General features: G+C 44.5%; 1 protein-coding gene across 1 annotated transcript in view; it reads right to left on the bottom strand.

The window, feature by feature from the left end:
* LOC120534772 (NACHT, LRR and PYD domains-containing protein 3-like) overlaps positions 1–7840 on the bottom strand; it is a 139032-nt gene extending 131192 nt beyond the window's left edge. Inside the window, exon 1 of the mRNA XM_039762352.1 lies at positions 7789–7840. The gene's annotated coding sequence lies outside the window, so the exon portion shown is untranslated. The remainder of the gene's footprint in view (positions 1–7788) is intronic.
* Positions 7841–13465: the final 5625 nt, after the last annotated feature.

The raw sequence follows: 13465 nt of genomic DNA, 5'->3' as shown, positions 1-13465 counted from the left end.
ATGCCCCGACATGTCACACCGATGTTGCAGCGATTTTCGAGAAAATGGCGAACCTCCTGCTGAAAGGGATATTTGCATCTATCAGAGGCAACTCCTGTAAACAGATTTCCACACTCAATATGAATTGTGATCCTATGGTTTACACACTTTTATTCCCTTATGGAGACATTGGCTGGCAAAAAGATTTACAACATGTTCCCGATAAAAGAACAGCAAACCGAATCAGGGTTATTTAATGCAAAATGTACATGTACAGATTATCAAGGAGGAATACATTTAGTATTTTGCACTCCAGCGGCAAACAACTGTATTCCAATAGTAGATGCGTATGTTAAAACAGAAGGCGCGCGTCTCAACTATCTCAGTTTACATCAACAAAATCTGAGCGTGGAACAATACAAAGGACTATCAGACACACTGCAAGCAAAGGCTGAAAATAACAACGTATGTGTAGGAAAAATGATCATATTACCGTCCACATTTGCAGGAAGTCCAAGATACATGCAAAAAATCTATCAGGATCCCATGGCCATAGTACGTACATTCAGAAAGACTGATTTATTTATCACTTTCACATGTAATCCTGCTTGGCCGTTAAATTCTACATGTACTGTCGGATACCCAAAGACCGGAGCATAGACCTGATATTGTAGTACAAGTCTTTTGAATTAAGCTGCAGGAATTACTTCGAGACATTCTACAACAACATCTTTTTGGGGTTGTTATCTCTTATATTTACATATTCGAATTTCAGAAGCGCGGCCTTCCTCATGCCCACATGCTGTTTACTCTTCACAATAATTCTAAAATAAGAACCAAAGATGACATTGATAAATATGTCACTGCTGAACTACCTAACCCTGACACTGACTGTAAGTTATTTGAAATTGTTGCTAAATGCATGGTACATAGACTATGCCGTACAGCAGGTAACCCAACAGGCCTTGTGCATGAAGCATTGTACTTGCACCAAGCGATTCCCGAAAGATTACAAGGAATACACGCAAGAAAACATTAATGGGTACCCAATCTACCGCAGAAGAGAAGGGCCAACTGCACAAATAGGCAAGTTTATAATTGATAAACGATGGAAAGTTCCGTACAACCCTTTGTTGAGTAAAAAATTCAATGCACATATTAATGTCAAAGTTTGCTCATCTATAAAGTCCATCAAATATCTCTACAAATATGTTCACAAAGGTTATGATGCAGCTTCCATTACCTTACAGCAAGAACATGCTAGCGATGACTTGATTCATGATGAAATCACAACTTTCTTGGATGGAAGATATGTTAGTGCTCCAGAAGCTATGTGGCGTCTTAATGAGTACAATATGTCAGACAAATCTCACACAATTATATGATTGTCCATCTTCACTAACAAAAAACTGTCCTGTTTCGTGAAGGTCTCAAAGAAGAAACCTTAAATCAAGAAGCAATGAGAAAAAACATGCTATCAGCATGGTTTGACCTGAATAAGATGAATACTCATGCAAAATCACTCCACTATATAGACATTCCACACTATTTTACTTTCGATTCCAAGGCTAGCGTGTGGAAGCGACGACTCAGAAAAAGTAATGCTATAGGCAGAATGCCAATTGTCTCTATTCAAGACTCTGAACGCTACTACTTACGCACCCTCTTAACTAGGTTTCTAGGATTACTACTTTCCAGGAGCTTAGAACCATAAATGGAAAATATGCAGCTCATTTAAAGCAACATGTCAAGAGTTAGGTCTCCTTAACGATGACAAGATTTGGCATGACACTCTTTATGAAGCTACACAAACTAAGATGTCCGTAGATAAGAGACAACTCTTCGCTATAATTTGTGCCTTTGGGGAACCTGTCAACATCCCGGACCTATGGCAAACACATAAACTGGCAATCTGCTGTTTACTAAATATTCCACTGACACTGCCCCGATGTAAATTAATGAAATGCTCAAGTGCTATGGTATGACTCTGCAACAATTTAATCTCCCAGTCACCGAATTCATCCCACTTTATACTCCAACCTGTGTTGACATTCTCCATGAACAAAAAGTAGCTTCAGATTACACACAACAACTCAACGACGATCAACAAACAGCCGTACAAACAGTACTGCAGGGAATATACAATCCACCTGTTCATTCAAAGAAATGTTTCTTTCTCAACGGCCCCGCAGGAACAGGCAAGACCTTTGTATACAAAACCCTCATTCATTCTGTAAGAGGTAGAGGAGACATGGCAATAGCGGTTGCTTCAACTGGAATCGCAGCAACTTTGCTACCTGGCGGCCGTACTTCACATTCCGTGTTCAAAATACCTCTTTAAATCACACCAACATCAACCTGCAACATGAAGCCAAATACCAACAATGCCAATAATATACTTGAAGTGAAAATTATCATCGGGGATGAAGCACCAATGACACATTGTTATGCATTTCAAGCTGTTGACAGACTACTGCGAGATCTCACTCAGCAAAATGCACCTTTCGGTAATAAAAACATTCTTCTCGGTGGAGATTTCCACCAAATACTGCCTGTTATCTTCCGCGGTTCTCGAGCCCTCACCGTTGCCTCTTGCATCAACAAGCACAGGCTGTGGAATGAAATGAAGGTCCTAAAACTCACAAAAAATGTGAGAGCTCTTGAAAGTGAAACTCAATTTGTTCAATGGCTTCTTCAAGTTGAGGAAGGTAAAACTGGAGACATGACAGGACTGCCTTCTCAATGTTTACCACAACAACAAGACCCAATTGCTTAACTTTGCAGTGATATTAATTTCTCAACTGTGACTCCACAAGAAGTTGCTACAAGAGCAATACTGAGCGTCACAAACGACGATTCTCTACATATTAACAACAAAGTTCTTGATCTTATACAGGATGAATAAGTGACCTTCAAGAGTGTAGATACTGTGGTCAGTGACGATCCTAATGATCAACTAACGTACCCACAGGAGTTTTTACACACCCTTGCACCGACTGGATGCCTCCCCATATCCTTCATCTAAAGGAAGGAGCCATAGTTATGCTCCTCTGAAATATTATGCTATCAAAAGGTCTTTGCAACGGAACAAGACTCATCGTTACCCGAATACATACACATATTATTGAGTGCAAACTGATCGCTATCCAAAATTCTGAAACAATCTTCATTCCCAGAATCTCTCTCCTTCCTTCCGACACTAATCTCCCTTTTAAATTTAAACGCGCACAATTCCCACTCAGACTCACCTTCTCCATGACTTTCAACAAGTCCCAAGGACAAACATTTGCAAAGATTTACGTTAATCTACAACAACCAGTCTTTAGCCACGGTCAGTTGTACGTGGTGTGGCATGCGGCTGGTCCAGCCGGGAGGCCCAGGAGGACTGGAGGAGTGCTTTTGCCTCCTCCAGACCATGAGGGGCTGACTGCCCTGGTTGCATTGGGGGCCGCGGGTAGAGGGCTTGGAAGTCCAACCCTGAAGAACCCTGGACCTCAGCACTTCCGCCAAACCAGGAAGTGCTAGGGGAAAGAAGACTGGGGACACCCGGAGGGCTTCCGGGTGTGCAGCTGGCACTTCCGCCACACAGGGGAGTGTCCACGGAGGAGTGCCGGAAAGCAGCTGGAGCCCATCCGGGCTGCTATATAAGGGGCCGCCTCCCTTCCAACATCAGCGAGAGTCAGGTGGAAGAGGATGGAGCTCGGAGAGAGGAGTGGAGATGGCCAGAAGAAAGGGATCGGTGCTGGAGGCACTGGGTTGTGCACTAAAATAACTGTAAATAGTATTGTAAATAAATGAGTGTGTTGGGTGTAAAACCGTTTGTCCGCCTGTCTGTATCCGGGTCCAGTTCCACAGTGGCGTAGTCAGCAGGATGCTCCCTCTGGTTCAAGATGGGGACCTGCAGAAAAAAATCAGTATGTGGATGGCTCGGCGCAGCAGCGGACCCCACACACTCGCCGCGGGAGCAGCGCGTGCACAACCCCACGGGAGCCCTTCTCCCCACGGACTGCCACCGGTCCGCAGAATGGCCATGTACCCTGGGTATGGAGGAAGGAGAGTGGGCGTTGCTGGAGTGCAGCAGGCTCCGATGGATGTGCTGCCACGCAGGACGGCCAGGCCGGGTTGCAACACCTAAGGCCACACTGAGACAGGTGCCTCAGAATGACGGGATCCGGGAGGTAAGTGCCCTGCCCCGTGGTAGTCGGCCCTTCGGGGTCAGACTCACCTTTGTTTTCTCATGTAGGGACGATCCGGATCCGCGTCCATGGCAGGAGCAGACCGGACCACACGCCATCAGCAGTGCAAGGGCGGCAGCAGAGGACCCTGCGAGATCAGAGTCGCTGCAGCTCAAGAAACCGCAGCAGCTGCGAGGCTGCCAGGAGGCACGCCACCGTACCTGGAAAAGGGTAGACAAGATGGCTGCGGACCGGAGGTCCCTCCTTGCGGCAGGCACGAGATTGGGCGGTGTGTCTTGTGAGCCCGCCAATGATTGGTTGGAGGCGGGACCAAGTTATGTCCATTCCGGTCCAGAGAGAGACGCGATTGGGCCAGAGGGAGAGGCCCGCAGGAGGCAGACGACGTGTGCGGCCGACGGACAGGTAACCCCACTGATGCCTGTCTCCCTGTTCTTGCCGGTGGCTCTGCGCAAGCTGTATAGTCACCTTTGTTGCAGGTGCTACGTGCTCTCTTTCTGTGGAGCTGGAGAAGCTGAGGGGGACTGCGATCTCATCATCCGAGACGCCGCAGGCTGCGGAGGAACGACGCGACGCTGGAGCCTTTGGCCGGAGGAGTACGGCGGGGAAGGTGAGTACAGCCCTCCCCGTACAGCATGAGGGAGAATTCACCGAAATCGGCCATGATGTTAATGACAAGTAAGCGATTCTCCAACAGTGGACGCAGCGGAGCAAGGAGATCGAGATCGCAGGGGCTGGCAGGACATGGGCTGATGAGTGCCCTGGGTCCTAGTGCCCTGCGCTCCAAGCCCACGGCAGTCTCCCGTTGCTCAGCAGGGACGCAGACGGGGCTGGATTTTAGCTGTCGCCATGCTCAGACCCAGACCGTCAGAGCATCCAAGAGGAAAAGGAGGAATTGAGGGGTGTATGCCGGTTCCTCCGATAGGAAGAGACGTGTTGCTGGGTGCACACGTCCAGTGAAGGTCCGTCCTCTGCGGAAGCAGAGGGAAACTCCTGGGTTGGTGGAAGAGCCGCCTGTGAGACCAGCCCCATTAGGGTCGAACGGATGGGCGTAGAACCGGCGTTGGAGGTGCCGAACAGGCAAGTGTCCAGGCAGTGCTTCTGGCCCTCCCTTTTGTCTCTTTACAGGACCGAAGCCCCAACAAGCAGCAGGACCTGCCCCATTGGGAACCTGCCCTCCTGGAACGGGCTGTTCCATGGGAGGACTCTCCACTGGTGACCGGATGGTGCCCCGGCTGGCGGGGACTATGGAGACGAGAGCGGTGCAGACCGGAGGGGTGCGATGGACTTGGAAGGGGTGCTGAAGTGGTGCGTCCCAGGGTGCCATGATGGGCCCTGGGTACGTAGTAGGACCCACTCCAGGGACATGCTGCCCTCTCGGGAAGTGTCGCTCAGACCGACGTGTCTTCGCTGGCAGTGGGGCACTTTGGCATGCGGCTGACGGTGGATCCCAGTAGGGATGCTCAGGAGGACCGGAGGAGGGTTTGTGCCTCCTCCAGACCACGAGGGGTCAATCACCCTGGTTGTGTTTGGGGCCAGGTGGCGCCCCGGTGCCTGAAAAACCCTGAACCTCAGCACTTCCGCCACACCAGGAAGTGCTAGGGGGGAAGAAGACTGGGGACACCCGGAGGGCTTCCATGTGCGCAGCCGGCACTTCCACCACACAGGGGAGTGTCCACGGAGGAGTGCCGGGAAGCAGCTGGAGCCCATCTGGGCTGCTATATAAGGGGCCATCTCCGTTCCGTCATCAGCAAGATTATCTCATTTTCTGTCGTCTCCACCAAAACACCTATTCACAACTGCGTCTTTCAAGAAGTATTTTTTTTCTTCTTGATTTCTGAATTCCTTTCTCAACGTTTTCCGTTCCTATTCTTACACCACCATATGCTACGGTGGGCGTCGGCTAGTTATTTATTATTGCCTGTATCAATGTAGCAAAATATGAAACACTATGTATGGCAGCAGAGAGTGGTGATTAAACATGCAAGTGAGAATTTAATTTGTAGATGTGACAATAAAACTAAACAAACTGGAGATTCTTCCATTTTACCTACTTTTACTGTTTGTAAAGCACTTTGAGCTCCACATATGTATGAAAATGTGCTGAACATATAAATGTTGACGTTTTTGCTGTTTAAGATCTCCTAATGCTGTCCTGCATGTCAGCTCTTCATAACTGAGCTTCTTTATCAATAAAAGATTCTGAAAGTTCACCACCAGCTTCTCCATTCTGAGAAGACCATCACACGTATCATCATCACAGAACTCACTTTACAGCAGTGTGGACTCGCTACTTTGACATGATCTCAGTAAGAATACAGTTTATTTATAGAGGACCTCTTCTGTGCTCAAAGCACTTCACTAATAATCACAATAGGAAGGAAAGCAAAGAAAAACAGATCACATTAATGTCACTGAATAGAAACCAATGCCAAACATTAAACACAGAGGCAGACAGCTGGGGCTTTTGCTCAGCTGGGACTCCTTGAAGGTGGAAGGACCGGGAGAGAGATGAAACCTCCCCTGGGACATGAGAGGGCAGCCCCTTTTGTTTTTAATCTTGGCCATGGGATCGGAGCTTGGAAGCTCAACCCTGCTGGGGCCAGTGGCCACCGCCGGAGGGCACCTGGACACGAGGCAGCCTCTTTTTACTGCACCTGGAAGTGCTGGCGGATGACAATGGAACAGCACCTGGAGCACTTCTGGGTGCAGTAAAAAGAGGCTGTCTCATTACTTTCAAGGAACCTGAGTCAGGAGGAGGACAAAGCTTGCGATGAGGGGATTGGAGGATGGCAGAGAAGAGTGAAAGAGAAGATGAACAAAGAGAGAGAGAAGGAGAAAGATAAGAGAAGAAGGGACTGAGCCTTATTAGGGTGAATTGTGTGCATTGCGTGCTGTAAAGGCAACCAAAAGATTAAAAGGTGTGCTGTGCTTTTGGACTTGTGTCACTGTGTTGGGGGTTAACTTCCACAACTCTAACTAACTAATACATAAACACATGAAAGTCAAAGTTCTGAATTAGAATTTGAAACAATTAAAGGGCTGAAAAAGAGCAACATGCCACAATAAAGCATTGAAAATAACACAATTAATAGAACTTATATGTAGAGATGTAAATGTGGACATTAAGGTTACCAGCAATGATTAAGACTGGTGAGTAGGACAGGTCTCTGAGCCCACCACTCATCACTGGCTCTTCATTTGAGGTTTAACTCAGATCTAACAAACCCACCCTGACTACCACCCTAACCTGACCTGAGCTGCTGTAAAGTTAACAAACCAGACAGAGTCGCCTCATTTGCACACTCATTACGTTTTTTGAGATTACAATCCAAAATTAATCAGACTGTTGCAATACTTTACCGCTGGTGAGCTTTGTGCCAAGTAATGTCAGCAGCAGTGAGTTTGCTATTAAAGCAGTGAGCCACATCACATTATATGTAATAGAGCTGACACAAGGGGCATACTCATCTCAAAATATCTTTTTCTTACTTTTGCTTATATTTTCTGTAGTACAGACCTCATATCCAGTCCTACTAGTCCATCTGTGCACCTAAAAAGGAACCTCCAACAAGTCAAAGAAATTGCAGGAAAATAAATGAAAGACTTGACTTACAGCAGTGAAGCAGTAGCAGGAGCAGCAGCAGACACCTCGACTCCGGCAGCTGTTGCCAGCTATGAGGCTGCACCTCAGACCACAGCAGGACTCGGCTTGTCTGTCAGCTGTCAATGCTGCTCTTCGACATTCCAACAAATTGAAATCTGGAAGTGCAGTCTTGTGATTAAAAAGTAAACAGGAATGTTTCCTGGTGAGCCTTTATCGGCGCCATGGTGCCACTTTACCATCCAGAGCTCCTCTTGCACACTCTTATCATGGATACAATTATGATGTTGATATCTTTGCATTTCTTTTTTTATATATTTTATTTTATTAAAATCAAAAAACATTCCATACATGCAAGTCAAGTTTAACAAAACTGGTTTGAAACAAATCGACCCCCACCCATGAGAAAGAGAGCCAGGTCAGCAGAGTAGTGCATCTGTACGTTTCTTTGGCTCCTCAGTGCTAACAGAGTGAACTGTCAGACCAAACATCATCCTCCACACAAACAGACCCCCATCCTGCTTGGTAATAGCCAGTCAATGTGAGACCTGCTGATGGACATGATCCCTGCAGCTCTCACTGAATGTGGCCGGTGACTCTTATAAAAACACCTCAATACAAAGCATCCCACACATGAAAAACAAAACTTACCCCATCAATCAGGTGCCATTTTGATAGACTGCTAATTTTATTTAGTCTTGAGAGAAATGGCAGGACTAAACTGCAAGGTCAATTTTAAGTTTATTGTCATGTATCATGTCATGTCTCCAGGCTACAAAAAGGACATAGCAGCACTAGAAAAGGTCCAGAGAAGAGCGACTAGGCTGATTCCAGGTCTACAGGGGTTGAATTATGAGGAAAGATTAAAAGAGCTGAGCCTTTACAGTTTAAGCAAAAGAAGATTAAGAGGTGACATGATTGAAGTGTTTAAAATTATGAAGGGAATTAGTCCAGTGGATCGAGACTTGTATTTTAAAATGAGCTCATCAAGAACACGGGGACACAGTTGGAAACTTGTTAAAGGTAAATTTCACTCAAACATTAGGAAGTTTTTATTTACACAAAGAACGATAGACACTTGGAATAAGCTACCAAGTAGTGTGGTAGACAGTAAGACGTTAGGGACTTTCAAAACTCGACTTGATGTTTTCTTGGAGGAAACAAGTGGATAGGACTGGCGAGCTTTGTTGGGCTGAATGGCCTGTTCTCGTCTAGATTGTTCTAATGTTCTAATGTTCTAACATGATTCAAAGAAATTCTAACTTGCATGTCTCCAACTATTGACAGGCATGTAAAAGAAACAAGAGGCAAAGCATTAAGTTAAACATCATCTAACAAATATAAGCGACTTTGATGCCATTGTTAACACAGCAGATTTGAGTGGCCTTACATCACATGATCCACAATGGCCAATAAGCTGGTCTAAATACAGTTAATGTTAATGTCAATGTCAATTTATTTATATAGCACATTTAAAACAACATAGTAATGCTGCAGCCAAAGTGCTTTACAATAAAAGAATAAAAGAGAAAACAAAAACAATAAACAGTAAAACATAAATAGTAATACAATATATTTACATAAAATAAGATAGATAATAAATAAAAATAATATTATATGATCACAAAGAGGAAACCATTAGTATTATTGAAGGTCACTGAATGCAAGTGAAAAGAAGTGAGTTTTTAATCTTGTTCTGAACAGTTCAATTGTATATGACGAGTTAAAGAGTTCCACAGGTGAGGAGCAGCAGCTGCAAAGGCCCTGTCTGTCCCCCTTTGGTTTTACACTTGGTACGAGGGACAACAAGAGACAACTGACCAGAAGATCTAAGCACTCTGGATGGCTGGTGTAAAACACACAGTTCAGATAAATAGGCAGGAGCGAGCCCATGTAACGATTTAAAAACTAGTAGCAAGATTTTAAAATCAATTCGAAAACTGACAGGCAGCCAGTGTAACGAAGCTAAAATAGGAGAAACAGAGTCATACTTCCTTGCCCCAACCAGAAAGTGAGCGGCAGCATTTTGGACCAGCTGTAACCTGCATATCAGAGATTTGATAATCCCAGAATACAGCGAATTGCAATAATCGAGGCAAGAAAAAATAAAAGCATGAGTAGCTTTCTCAAAATCTTTAGAAGATAAAAAAGGCTTGATCTTACCTAATAGACGAAGTTGGAAATCACTACTAGAGAAGGGGGCCCAAAGTCCTCCCCACCTAAATTGAACTTCTGAGACTCTGAGTGATATTAATTTTTATAACAGTCCCTGGGCCTCTATGGTCTTACCACTCCTGCTCAGTGAGGTGTAAGCTGCTCTGTCATTACGTCAGAATATATTTGATCAGAGGCATACAGGCCTTTTTAAAAGTTCATTTAAAAGGATGTCTTCATTCAAATCTCATAAATTTTCTTACAGTCTAGCCAGGACTTAAATGTATTCTTCATTTCTTTAATGTTTTTGTTGCTTTTCAGATGTTATTAGCTGTTTAATGTAATTATTTTTTCACTTTGATTTTTTCTTTTTTAATGTATGCAATTTTGTGATTTTTGTTTATTGCTGTTTATTAATTATTCACTAGTTATATATTATGTTTATGATACTGTTTGAATTCTGTGGTAGAACCTCAGAAGGCGGGTCCACCATGATGTCACTGCTAAAGGCCCACCTTCATCTTGGATATTTTGGTCAATGTCCTTCAATGCGGCAGTGGACTATTGTTGTGAATAATTCCAATATAACACTGCTATTGTGGGCTGCATCAGGAGTGGGCAGGAGGAGGAGTACAGGAAGCTAATCAAAGACTTTGTTAAATGGTGCAACTCAAACCACTTACACCTTAACACCAACAAGACCAAGGAGTTGGTGGTGGATTTTAGGAGGCCCAGGCCCCTCATGGACCCTGTGATCATCAGAGGTGACTGTGCAGAGGGTGCAGACCTATAAATATCTGGAGTGCAGCTGGATGACAAATTGGACTGGACTGCCAATACTGATGCTCTATGTAAGAAAGCTCAGAGCAGACTATACTTTCTGAGAAGGTTGGCATCCTTCAGCATCTGCAGTAAGATGCTGCAGATGTTCTACCAGACGGTTGTGGCGATTGCCCTCTTCTACGCGGTGGTGTGCTGGGGTGGCAGCATAATGATGAAAGACGCCTCACGCCTGGACAAACTTGTTAAGAAGGCAGGCTCCATTGTAGGATTAAAGTTGGACAGTTTAACATCTGTGGCAGAGCGACGGGCATTAAGCAAACTCCTGTCAATCATGAATAATCCACTGCATCCACTGAACAGGATCATCTCCAGGCAGAGGAGTAGCTTCAGTGACAGACTTTTGTCACTGTCCTGTCCCACTGACAGACTGAGGAGATCGTTCCTCCCCCACACTATGCGACTCTTCAATTCCACCCGGGGGAGTAAATGCGAACATTAATTTTATTTTAATTCTTTTCATTTTTATTACTATTTAATTTAATATTGTTTCTTTGTATCAGTATACTGCTGCTGGATTATGTGAATTTCCCCTTGGGATTAATAAAGTATCTATCTATCTATCTATCTATCTATCTATCTATCTATCTATCTATCTATCTATCTATCTATCTATCTATCTATCTATCTATCTATCTATCTATCTATCTATCTATCTATCTATCTATCTATCTATGTAGACATGTCCTGCTTAATAATCCCAGCCCATCTTCTATAGTAAGTCACATTCTCATTTAGAAGATCTCTTCAATACTTTATAAAAACAAGACAGGATCTAATTAAAAACATTTTAGAATAAGTATTTATTTAAGGAAAAGGACATTCTCTATTACTTGGTGTTTTTGAAGTTTTGCTCTTCCTGTGAGCTTTCTTCTCTTTCTCTCAGGAGGGGGTTGAATTCTGTTTTGTAAGTGTGACTTGATTATGTGGAATTTTATTTTCTTTAAATAAAATTAGTAAAAAAAAAAGTGTTAAATCTCTCTTAACAGCCAGTGTAGCCTCAGCTTTGCTGAATGCCATTTCACACTATTGTGACAATTTCCAGGGTCTACTCTTACACAGCAATTCATGCAGAGGTTCCAGCAAAATTGTTAGCTGTGGTATGAAAAGCCCATAATAGTTCAGCAGACCCAAAAATGATCTCAGTTGGTTGTCATTGTTTGGAGCAGGGCATCCACTATGACCTTCACTTTTGAAGGAACCATGTGCAAAGTGTCAGCATCAATTACTTGCCCTGGCAGCTTTGAAGAAGTCACATTTGTCCTTATACATGTACAACCCACACTCTAATAGCCTGCTTATGGATTTATCAGATTGGCCACATGCTCCTTGTCAACTCGGCCAGTGACCAGGCTGTCATCCAGGTAACACTGGACACCTGCTAGTCCACTATACATCTGGTATGCTGATATAAAGCCAGTGTCAAAGTAATCTTAAAAGGTAAGTGATGATAACAGTGGAGTCCTTTATACGATGTTATGGTGAGGTACTTTTGTGACTGAGGTCTAGTTTGCTAATCTCTCAACTAACACAGCAAAAAGATCTTCAATCACAGGAAGTATTGCTCAGCTATGAGTACAGGGTAATCTGTCACCTTAAAATCCCCACGTAATCGTACAGACCCATCATGCTCATTGTGGCCCACTCAGGATGGGAAACCGGTTCTAGGAGTCCCTGTTTGACAAGCGTAAGGTTGTAAAGCAGAGGGAAGACTCCCTGCCTTCAAAAACCTTGATTGACAATTTGGTGGCACTCTTAGTGTCACTTTAATTCCCTTCATACTCCTCAGTTCCTCTTGGAAGATAGTCGTGTGCTTTCTCAAGACCACAGCCAACTCAGACTCTCCGACAGACATAACATTCACCTTAGTCCAATCCACATGTACTTTAATAAATAAAAGTAAATGACAAGAATCAAATACAAAAACTCTTCTAGGCCACTACTGCAATGATGCAATTCAATGGCAAATAGGGGTTGTGCAAATCATGTAGAAAATGCGACAAAGGAGACTTCAATGGTATGGACATGTCCTACGGGCAGCACCAGGAACTGCTGCTGACATCGCCTAGCACTTCACAGCTGATGGCCAATGGCCATGATGATGGCCAAAACATAGCTGGCAGGACACAATCCGAATGGACATGAAGATAATTCAGCTACACCCGAGCCATGCCTTGATTGTGTGAACTGGCATACTGCTATCCAAAAAGTGGCCACGGCACCAGCAGGACAAAGCTAAGATGAAGAAGAGAAGAATAAATGACAAAAATATTCTCAGATTTTGTGATCACATCTCTACTGCATTGTTCATAACATTCTCATCCTGCCCAGTAGGTCGTAAAATTCAGCATATAAACTTTTCTAAGATGGCATCAGTGATCAACATGACCTGAAGAAAATGACAAAAAGCTGTACTGGAGTTTTCTAAACATGGGTGTTCCAGTGTTTATCTGTCAGACGTCCTAAGGGGCTAAGGCTGTGCTGGCCATGGCTGGGAGAACCGAGCTGCTTGGTGAGATCTATGGTCGGGTGAACCCCTTCTGCCTGCACAAGCCTGGGGCCCCCAGAGACGTGATTTCTCTGGTACCCAGAGATGAGAGAGCAGATCCCGCCCCCTCGCTTTGGGGTGCCTGGGCACTGCCTTTCTAAGTAACAGACCTGGATGTCCAATGACGACGGCCTTGAAGGAACCTGG

The sequence above is a fragment of the Polypterus senegalus genome, chromosome 8 (genome assembly GCF_016835505.1).
Source record: "Polypterus senegalus isolate Bchr_013 chromosome 8, ASM1683550v1, whole genome shotgun sequence".
In the NCBI taxonomy this organism is placed as follows: Eukaryota; Metazoa; Chordata; class Cladistia; order Polypteriformes; family Polypteridae; genus Polypterus; species Polypterus senegalus.
Note: the sequence above shows the minus strand (reverse complement) of the source record. Positions and strands in the feature narration are given on the sequence as shown.